Source organism: Hyla sarda, chromosome 9, assembly GCF_029499605.1.
Source record: "Hyla sarda isolate aHylSar1 chromosome 9, aHylSar1.hap1, whole genome shotgun sequence".
NCBI classification, from domain to species: Eukaryota; Metazoa; Chordata; class Amphibia; order Anura; family Hylidae; genus Hyla; species Hyla sarda.
Genome location: NC_079197.1, coordinates 94,223,286 through 94,235,352, shown reverse-complemented (window position 1 = coordinate 94,235,352; position 12,067 = coordinate 94,223,286).

The following is a 12,067-nucleotide window of genomic DNA, read 5'->3' as shown; positions in this document are numbered from 1 at the left end:
AGCGTTCAATTTTTCCGAGAGGAGTATGTTATTGATCCTGGTGATGATCATATTAAGAGATAGGGTCATAGAGCGCCACTGTGCTGCAATATGGATTCGCGTTGCAAGAAGTATGAATTGTGCCAAGCGAAAGGTGGGATTATTAAAGCCCGCCGGTTTTGAACCTAAAAGACATATCTTGGGACATAGGGGGCATTCCCTATCCGTGATTTTTGAAATAAGATCAACCACCTGTTGCCATATGAGGGCGACGTGTGGACAAGACCACCATATATGGTACATGGATCCCCTCTCTCCACATCCCCTGAAACACAATGGGGAGACTTCCGGATAGATGGCATTCAGTCTAGTGGGAACGTAGTAAGTCCTATGCAATAGTTTGAGTGAGGTTTCCACCAGAGAGACTTGCCAACTCCCCCTACTGAGAGTCTCACAGCAGGAGTGCCACTCTTGAGTAGTGAGTGATTCCCCAATGTCCTCCTCCCACTGCGTCATGAAAGGCAGTTTACCGTCAGGTGGTGGTCGGTTTAAGGAAGAGTAGATCAGGGAGAGTGAGCCTGTTCTCATAGGTGAATATAACGCTGTCAATTCATATGAGGTGGGGTTATGTATCATATGAGGGGGAGATATGAGGCGTAAAAAGGAAAAAACTTGCGTCATTCTAAAGTGTTCTGAGGGAGGAGGGTGGAAGCGGGATATAAACATTTCCGAGGACATGAGTTTGTTAGCCACCAAAAAGTGGTTGAGTAGCGTAAGATTATTATCTTTCCACCATGCGAATTCAGGAGTATTAACTCCAGGTGGGAAATATGGGTTCGCTAGGATGGATACTACAGGGGATATTCGTGATTGAAGCAAGAGCTTAAACCTGATCGCCCTCCACAATAGTAAAGAGTATAAAGAAATAGAAGCCTTTACAGGTACATGTGCCATGATCGGACCCGATTGCCACATCAGGGATGAGAGAGTGTATGGATGTAGTAATTCATTCTCCAACTGTACCCACCTAGGGGAGGAGGAGGTAGCATTGCACAGCAACAGCTGGGAGAGCCGTGCTGCCTTGTAATATAAGGTGAAGTTGGGAACTGAGAGACCCCCTAGGCGTTTGTGGTAAAACATAATGGATCTAGAAATGCGTGGATGGAGACCTCTCCAGAGGAATTTGAAGACCTCAGCCTGTAGCAATTTCAGATCAGCCACACGTATCGGGATCGGGAGAGTCCGAAACAAATAGAGAAGCTTTGGCAGGACTACCATTTTTATAGAATGTTAGCGGCCCAGCCACGATATGTGTGGTAGATTCCATCTGGCGAGGTCTGCTCTGATCGATCTGTACAAAGGTAAGTAATTAAGCCTATATAGAGCAGATAGAGAAGTAGGGAGGGAGATGCCAAGATATGGTAGATGAGATGTAAGAATTTTGAGAGGGAAGTTAGAGGAGAGAAGTGTCCGAATACCTGAGGGAGTGTTACATAGCATAACCTCCGACTTGGTTCTATTAACCACCAGGCCTGAGATAGTCGCATATTTGTCTAATAGGGGAAAAAGGTTGGGGATGGAAATAATGGGATTCGTGATAGTAAGTAACAGGTCATCTGCGAACAAGTTAACTTTGTATTCCGAGTTCCCAATCCGCGCCCCCTTAATGTCCGGGTGGTGACGTATGAGGTTCGCCAGGGGCTCCATGATCAAAGCAAATAATGCTGGAGACAATGGACATCCCTGACGAGTACCTCTTTGTATGGGGATTGGAGATGGGGATGTAGAGGGAAGTTTAAGGTATGCCAGGGGGGAAGAGTACAACATCCGCAAGGCCTCCACAAAAGGACCCGCAAATCTCATAGCTTTCAAGACTCCAAACATATAGTCCCAAGAGACAGAATCAAACGCCTTTTCTATATCCAGCCCTAAGAGCGCTAGCGGTGTGTCCGTCTGGGATGCCCATTGAACAATATTGAGAACCTTGCGGATGTTGTCAGGTGCTTGCCTCCCCGGAATGAATCCTACTTGATCGTTATGCACTAGGTCAGGGAGAAGCCTATTGAGTCTCCTGGCCAAGATTGAAGTAAATATTTTAGCGTCTAGATTGATTAAAGAAATGGGACGATAATTAGAGGGGAGTAAGGGGTCCCTGCGGGGCTTGGGGATAACCACAATTGATGCTTGCAAAAATTCTTGGGGTAGGGGGGTACCGGACATTATAGAATTACATAAATTGGTAATATGTGGGGCAAGTAGGGGACTAAATTTTTTATAGTACATAGCAGAGAGACCATCAGGGCCTGGTGCTTTGCCTAGTTTCAAGCCGGAGATAACGTCGGATACTTCCTCAAGTGTGATAGCAGCATTCAGAGAGTTCCTAGCAGTAGAAGAAAGATGAGGTAGAGATATAGAGTGTAGAAAGGCATCCACCTCCTCAACAGAGGGAGGAGAAGAGCGTTTAGAATAGAGAGAGGTGTAGAAAGAGTGAAAGGTGTCGTAGATCCGTGAGGGATGGGAAGTGGTGACACCGGGTCTCATTTGGATGCTATGCACTTTAGTAGACTCTTGTTTCTGCTTCAACATGGAGGCAAGTAGTTTATCGGGTTTGTTGGCCCATTTGTAGTATGTAGCTTTCGTCCACCTCAGGGCTTTTTCCGTGGCATTCACTAAAATAGCATCAAGCTGTAGCCTAGTCGTTTGGATGGCTCTATATAAGTATGTAGTGGGGTTAAGCTGGTGGGCCGTAGTTAAACGGGTCAATCGAGCTTCCAGTGTGGTCTGGGCCTGGAGTCTGTCGCGTTTAAGTTTGGATGCTAAAGCAATAAGCTTCCCTCTAATGACAGCTTTGTGGGCAGTCCAGACCCATCCCACATCGGAATCAGGAGAAAGGTTGTTAGAAAAGTATGTCGAGATTTCCTCCTCTAACTGGTCTCGGACAGTAGGACGAGTCAGAAGCGACTCATTAAGTCGCCATGAAAAGGGGGTGAGGCATTTGGTGGCAAACTGAAAATGGGAAAAGACTATATCGTGGTCCGACCATGCACAGTGGATGTGTCTCGAGTAAAGTAAATAGGATAGAGTGGAGGAGGTAGTCAGGATCCAATCTATTCTAGTGTAAAGATTGTGTGCGGGTGAGTAGTATGTATATCCACGTGTTCCCAGGTTATGTTCCCTCCAAGTGTCAGCTAGGTGAAGTGATTGTAAGGTTACAATGAGGAGCCTCTGCTGAGGGCCTGTGCGTCTGAATAAACTGGTGCTGGAGCGGTCCAAGACACCGTTGTATACCAAATTAAAATCACCGCACCATATCAAGTGGTCAAAGGTGAGGGAGCCCAGTCGACCCACCATCTGAACCAGAAATTGCAGAGGGTCCTCATTGGGAGCATACGAATTCACTATACAGAGTTTAGTTTCCTGTAAGGAGCCCTCCAGGATCAGGAATCTACCCTCCGGGTCCGTGTGTGTTGTGTGGAGAATAAAGGGGAAGGAATTGTGTAGGAGAGTAGCTACACCCCTGGATTTGGAAGTAAAAGAGGACAGATGAACTCTAGAGTAGTGAGGGTTGATATATTTAGGAAATGAGGTCTGGGTGAAGTGTGTTTCCTGCAGACAAATTATTTCCGGGTGATGCCTCTGGTAGTCTAGAAACGCTTTTTTGCGCTTAATTGGAGAGTTGAATCCCCTAATATTATGTGAGAGCACTCTACACATACTAAGTGAAGGGGAATGGGGTGTAATCAGATGAGTGTGAACTAAGACGATGCAATAAACCCACTACAAGTAGGGGGCAGTCAAATAGTATAACCAGTGACTTAATAGTTATTGATGAGCGGATGGTTACCTTGACGTCACAAAACAGGTAAGGGTATGGAATAGGAGAAGGGGAAAAGGGCAAATTCAAAGGTAAGTACATAGAAAAAAGGGTAAACAATAATTCAACATAAATATAACATGCACCAGCAGTCGCCGACAGGGGTACACCACCTCCACTGCTCTCCCCCGTCGGTCGATCACATACCGGTAAGCGAGGCAACATGATAATCCACTCTGCCAAACAGCCTCGCCATAGTGTTAGGAGCGAGAGTGATATGAGGGTGAACATCATGGTCACTAAGTAAAACAATGAGACAGGTAAATTAACCCCCTGCCCACCCCCCAAACCAAGCAACAGTCCCCGAGAGAACAAAATGAATATCAGCCATAATGGCTAAAACTCTTGGGATCCGAGAGTAAGAGGCTATATTCAAACAAACAGTCAAGGAACAGAGAGTCAACAATAAGAACCTGAAATCCGGCAGACCCGAACTTGTCCGGCTTCCGAGTGTAGATGTAGATCCTCGAGGAACAGGAACCACAGGAGAAGAACAGCAAAGTTCCTTTGCGTAATCAGGAGTAATGGGAGCCAGGGAATCAAACAAGGCCTCCTGTCCCAGGTATGAACAGAGCAATCAGGAACCAAATATCCGCACAGCATCAAGTCAGCCCGGTTTCTGGGATTGAGTGCGGTGTCTCTTGTGTGACGAATCTACTCGGTTCCACATTCTTTTAAGCTGGGGTTGTCTCCTGGGTAACGGCGGTGGGTCCTCGTAAGGGACACGTTCTTTGCGGAGGAGCTCCATTGCCTCTTGCGGAGTGCGTACAGTGTAAGTGGAAGAGTTAAGCACAAACTGCAGGCTAAAGGGGAACCCCCATTTGTAACGGACCTGAGCTTTTTGAAGTGCCAGGGTGACAGGTCGCATGTTGCGGCGGCGTTCCAAGGTGGAGGGAGCTAAGTCCGCATACAAATGGACAGAGGGCGGCATGCCCGGTAGTGGAGATACGTTCCTAGCAGCTTGAAGTATGCGATCTCTCGCCTCAGGGTAATGGAGTCGAAGCACAACATCTCTGGGTACCTCTGCGTTTTTGGGTTTAGTCAGAGCTCTGTGGATCCTGTCCATTCGCAGGAGTGATGTGTCCGCCTGAGGTAGGAGAGCCTGAAACAATGCGGTCACCGGACCGGGTAGATCAGTGAACGACTCAGGTAAGCCTCTGATGCGTATATTGGCTCTTCTGGACCTGTTCTCCAGGTCCTCAATCTTAAGTTCCAGGAGGTCCAGTCTCTCAGAATGTTCGGCAATGGAAGTGCGGTCAGCCTCCACCGCGTCAGCAATCTCGTCCGCTCGGACCTCCAGGTCCGCCACTCTGTGGCCCAACTCTCCCACTTGCCTGGTAAATTCAGCTATCGCTGAGGCCAGCTCGGCCTTAAACATGGCCTGGATGTTGCGGAATAGGTCGCTCTGGTCCGGCGGGTCAGCCTGTACAACAGGGGTAGGAGCCGTGTCAGTAATGTCCTCCTCCTCCTGGGTGTCCGAGAGAAGCGCGCCAGGAGTTGCCAGCGCCATCTTGGTCTTCGGCCCAGAACGGAACATGTCCGGAATGGTCTGTGAAAGCGACTGGGTCGCGGGCCCAGGTGAAGGCTGCTGCTGCTTGGACATCTTAGGAGGGTAGTCTGAGGTACTCACTGCTAGGGAGCTGAATTAACAGCGCTTAATGAGGCTTAATCACGGCAGGTGGCACGGAGCTCACATGGAGCACGTCTTCACCAGTGAGCTGCGCGCATGCGCCCCCCAGGATTACAATTTTTAAATAGAAGTAATTTACAAATCTGTGTAACTTTCTGGCACCAGTTGATTTAAAAAAAAATAAAATAAAAAGATTTCCACCGGAGTACTGTTACAAGATCTACACTAGACAGGAAGTAGGATTAATGAAGACAATAAAACAGACAGATGACATTAAAAGTGGAAGGAAAAAATGAAATACCATAGAAAGGTAGCAAAATAAATTATCATACAGTTAAAATATACTTAATCAGAAGACAAACATAGTAATAACAAAGAATAAATAGACTCTGGATGTCTTCAAGAAGGTTTCCATTCTGTGGTAAAGGTGTAAAAAAAAGAAATATGGATGCAAATAGCCTTTAGAGGGAAAGTTTGCTTTAAGTGCCAGTGTCTGTAGCTAGCCATTACATGCAACTGTGTTTACTCATGACTTCACAACTTCACAGCATAGTTAGATGTATAAGTTGAATATTGTATGCCTGTTTTTTCATAGTTAAACAATTACTTGAAGGTATGTTATTGCTTCACAAATAAAAAATACAAGCATGAATACAAATGTTACAGAAACTTCCTGTATTCCTTGCACTGCCCTGTGTCATTTGGTAGAAGGTTCATGTATTACAATCTGTCCTGTCCTAGTGATGGACTCACAGGTGTAATGCTCATAACAGATACTGGACATTACTGTTAACAGAGCTCTGTTTCCAATGAGCCAAGACCATGACAGGGCAACTTTGTATATCACTGGATTAGACAATGAAGGTTATTAAATTAAAGCAAATAGAAATCTTAGAAACCATAATAAAATGGGAAAGCTTTATAACTTTTTATAATGCTAAGGACAAAATGGAATACCTGTTAAAGAATGTTTTCTTAATGCATATTTAATCTTATATGATGGCCTTCATACCATTTCATTTCATAACTACATGCTTTTTACTTAGTTATATAAAAGTTTGTAATCTGTTGAATAACTTACCATACTAAGGTTATTTGTATTCTGACTAGTATTAGTTTTCTTCCTCTATTTACAGTGTGGTATTGATACTTATTAAAATTCTATGCTTCGTGCATTTTGACCTTTCATGGAAAGCCTGCTTAACTGTCTGTGAATTGTGGGTGCATTAAGAAGGTAAATACACTCCACACTTGTTATTCAAAGAATTTAGATTGGAAAGTCATTGTCAATAGGTTAATCCTTTTGTACAAGCAGCCTATTCAGCTAAGAGGCATCTTGTGCAAACAGAGGTCTACTTGTCAATCATTGGAGAATTTCCCAACTTATTTTGGGCTCATCCAATAGCAGTTATTCATTCATACTATTTTTATGTTAAGCCCTTAATAATATGGCCTGTTCAGGCCTTTCTGGTCAAGCACATTTTCTTCCTGATTTTCAGGCCAATAAAAATGTAAAAGCGAGTCAGGGTACTTAAAAAAAATAATTTAGAAAGTATACTCACCTGTGCTGATATTAAAATTTTTAGGCTTAATTAAAGAATAAAAGTTAAGAATTATTTCCCATTATAGTATATAAAAAACTAGGGTACCTTTCTTCTTAAAGGCAAGCAGTCTCTACTTGGCAGTTTCTTCGCATCACAGGAAGCAGTGACCATTGTCACCAGTGGGAACTAGGAGCCGTAAGAATGGCAAACAGCCATAAGTGGTTGTGCTTGCTTTCCAATATTTTTCTATTATTCTTTTTGGTTTCTACTACGACACCTGTATTTTCTTGGGAGAAGCCAAGCCGGTGGAAGGATTGTATTGAGTCTTCAGAGCACACACACACTATATATATATATATATATATATATATATATATATATATATATATATATATATATATATATATATATATATATATCTAAACACAAGGGTAAAGTGCTGGGGGAAAAAGTGTGGGAACTCAAGATTCCCACTCAATGGCTCAATGGCTGGTCCTGCAGGACTCCTGCTAATGGGAACAGTGTTCCTGCTGTAAAAAAAAAAAAAAGTGGAGGAACTCTGCTTCCATGCATTCCTGCAGGACTTGAGCCCTGTATATGTATCTAAATGCTGAAGGCCTATACAGTAAGGTGACTGGCATGCATGTTCCCCTCACAAATAGTAAGTGGCTCATTCAATGTGGAAGTGGTAGATTTGTTTGTTAAGTGTGCAGATGTGTTTAGGATTTTCCAGTTCCTGATATATAACAATAGGAAAAGGGGAGCAGCACTTCCAGGCAAGCAAATGGTAGGTGCACGCCAGTCTATGGGGTCCCGGTCACGGCCCAACACACATCCAAAACAGTAAGGCGACTGTGGCACACAGATTTGTGCAAAAAATAAAGTTGTGTTTATTCCATGAACAAGAGCAACGTTTTGTTGTTCTCACAACACCATTCTCAAGCTAAATGACAGTGATCCAACAAGATATTTATACATACAAGTGCAAATCAATTACAATCAATCAGTGTACATAATCATATAAATTACAAAATTCAATTAATACAAAAACATAATAAAGTGCATAAACTAGTGCATAAAATAGCAACAAGTGTGATAAGGGGTATATAAAATACCCAGATGTAGTGATTAATATAATAAAATTAACACACCTGTGCAGTATGATTAGAAACAGAGAATGATCTTATGATAATAAATTACGGGCATATGTGCTTATTAATATAAGTTAATACTTATGTTTGGAGAAGGCGGGATGGATGTGTGTCCACCATCTCGGCGTGGGTGATTATACATTGCGGTTGCGCCGCATTCTACGTTACTATAGTAATGGATCTTGTGAGGAGATATGACCAATCAGACGACGCCACGTCACATTTCCCACAACACCTCTGTGGCGGTCACCTGATCGGTCATGTGGTGTGCTAAGTGTACTACTTACAATCTCCAATCAGGGGTGATTACGTGGCACACGTGATCCCTGTCAGTGATCACATGAGGCCGGGACTATACGCGCAAGCGCATTAGGTCTCCAGCCTGCCGGGCATGCGTATTGTCATCTTTAGGTGAACCGACTACCATCTTACTTCACGGAAAGGTAAAATAAAATAAATAAATAGGAAAAAATAATAATCAACAAAAATACCAACATCTTCCGAGCCGGTCCAGGCTTTGGACCCCTCTGTATTGGTAAACGCCCCAATATTTTAAATATTTTCTTACGAATAGACACCTATTACACTTGAGGTAATCCATGGCAACCGGAAGCATAGTCTGCCTTCGGATCGCCTCCACATACCCCGAATTAAGGGAAGTCACCCTCCTGAATCGCCTCTAAGTGTCATCATCATTCCTGTACATATTATGTTTTTTTTTTGTAGATGGTAGCGATAAATGAACCAAATAAAATAGAATAACGAAAAATAGAACCCAAATAAATAAACATCATCATTCCTGTACATATTATGTTTTTTTTTTGTAGATGGTAGCGATAAATGAACCAAATAAAATAGAATAAGGAAAAATAGAACCCAAATAAATAAACAAAATAATAATTAAATGTAAAAAATAAAAAAATGTAACAAAATATAAAATATAAAAAAAACAAAAATAAAAACAAAAATAAAAGGACGAAATAATACATGTAGTCGGTTGGCCCATCAGATGAACTCAGACCCGTTGCCACGTATCAACCCGATTAAATGGAGATTAATAAAAAATGTAGAAAAATACAACCAAAGTGTTAAAGGTTAGATGGGAGTCTTGAACAGTAACATCTCGCCTTCTCCCTACAAACAAGTGAAAAAAAAGGGGGAATGTAAGTCAAATAATACAATGAAAATAATAATGTTATCGTGATTTATTACAGACATCAAGTGTCACAAATTCATTGGATCACGGGTGTCTTCAGACCCTGTTATTGATGAACAAAGAGGTACTCCTAGCTATGTAACATCTGCCGAACATGTCGTGTCACACATGTTTTAATCTACCCAATTAGAGCAGGTAAGTCATTATAGAATAGAATATATTTAAGGTCTACCTAGAGTTATAAATCTGTGGGGTAACAGTGAATTCAACATTCAGACCCCCTGGTTGGAGGGTCCACAGTGTGTGAATCCACTGTAATTCCCGACGTTTGAGGATGCTCACGCGGTCACCACCCCTTTTAAGTGGTGGGATGTGGTCTATCAAAGTGAATTTTTGATCACGTTCTTGATGTTGTGCCTCCTTAAAATGTCTAAATACTGGAAAGTCCAGGCATCTCTTCCGGATGCTAAAACGGTGTTGATTGAATCTAGTCCTGAAGTCCCACGTGGTCTCTCCCACATAGAGGAGGCCACTTGGGCACTTCAGAACATAGATAACATGATCTGATGTGCACGTCAGATAGTGCCGTAAGTTGAAAATTTCGCCAGTTGCAGGATGGACAAAGGTAGGTCCTTTGTCCATATAATTACATGTGATACACTGGCGTCAGGGGTCAGAGCCCTTACCCCTAACCATCAAGTATCTTTGGGTGCCTGGTTTACAGGATACATCACTTTTAACCAATTTATCCTTTAGGTTTGGTGGACGTCTATAAGAGATGAGAGGTCTTTCTTTAAATTCAGTAATATTTGGGAAACTTGTCTTTAGAATATGCCAGTGCTTATTTAGAGCACTGGCAATTTTCTTAGAATGTGTTCCAAATGTAGAGACAAAGGGGACCCTCAATCCCCTGTCTCTGCGTCTTGGATCATAAATCAGATATTTCCTATCCAGGGCGATTACCCGTGATCTACTCTCTAGGAGGAGATCCTTCGGGTAGCCGCGTCTGGAGAAATTGGTAACCATCCTATCAAGGGCGGGTGAAATTCTCTCCTCTGACTCGATGATGCGCCTTGCCCGCAGCATCTGGCTGTAGGGTAAGGATTGCACCATTGGTCGAGGGTGACAACTGGAGAAATGTAAGGTTGAATTACGGTCTGTACCTTTAATATATAGGTCAGTGGTTAATTTGTTCTCAGAGATGCTAACCATAGTATCTAGAAAGCTAACAGATGTTTGTGAAGCCTGCAACGTAAATCGGATATTATCAGTAACTGAATTCAAATAATCATGAAAAATTTGTAATTCATCCATGTTCCCTGTCCAAATTAAAAAAAAATGCTGTCTATGTATTTCCACCACCCCAGCAAATTGCTGGAGTGGTGGGACACATAGACGAACGTTTCCTCCAATACCGCCATGAACACATTTGCATACGTTGGCACAACGTCGTGCCCATAGCGGTACCGGAGGTCTGCAGAAAAAACTGATCATTAAATAAAAAATAATTATTTTTCAAAATGAATTCCAACAGAGTTATGATAAATACAGTTTTCTTGCTTGAGAAATCTTTCTCCACGCTGGACCTCACAGCTTGCCTACCTGTGCACAATAAGCAAAAACCAGGGGCCAGTGGGCAATTACAGTAGCACTAGGCCGACATGCAGCCTGCTCCCAGTTCCCTCCAATGTGACTGAGCACACATACAATGGGAGGAGGGAAAGACAGGCTACAAGCCCCACCCAAGTTGGCTGATATAGGTGCATGGCCTCACAGGTGCAACCTTAATGCTGCCTGGAAGTAAGATGGTAGTCGGTTCACCTAAAGATGACAATACGCATGCGCGGTAGGCCGGAGACCTAATGCGCTTGCGCGTATAGTCCCGGCCCCATGTGATCACTGACAGGGATCACATGTGTGCCACGTAATCACCCCTGATTGGAGATTGTAAGTAGTACACTTAGCACACCACATGACGATCAGGTGACCGCCACAGAGATGTTGTGGGAAATGTGACGTGGCATCATCTGTTTGGTCATATCTCCTCACAAGATCCATTACTATAGTAACGTAGAATGCGGCGCAGCCGCAATGTATAATCACCCACGCCGAGATGGCGGACACACACCTATAAGCATGGGGAGCCTCCTGAACATCCCGCCTTCTCCAAACATAAGAATTAACTTATATTAATAAGCACATATGCCCGTAATTGATTATCATAAGACCATTCTCTGTTTTTAATCATACTGCACAGGTGTGTGGTAATTTTATTAATCACTACATCTGGGTATTTTATATACCCCTTATAACACTTTGTGCTATTTTATGCACTAGTTTATGCACTTTATTATGTTTTTGTATTAATTGAATTTTGTAATTTATATGATTATGTACACTGATTGATTGTAATTGATTTGCACTTGTATATATAAATATCCTGTTGGACCACTGTCATTTAGCTTGAGAATGGTGTTGTGAAAACACCAAAATGTCGCTCTTGTTCATGGAATAAACACAACTTTATTTTTTGCATGAATCTGTCATTTAGCTTGAGAATGGTGTTGTGAGAACACCGAAACGTCGCTCTTGTTCGTGGAATAAAGACAACTTTATTTTTTGCACGAATCTGCAGTCACCTTACTGATATATATATATATATATATATATATATATATATATATATATATATATATATCTTTTTTTTTATTATGCAGTATTCATTTTTTATAT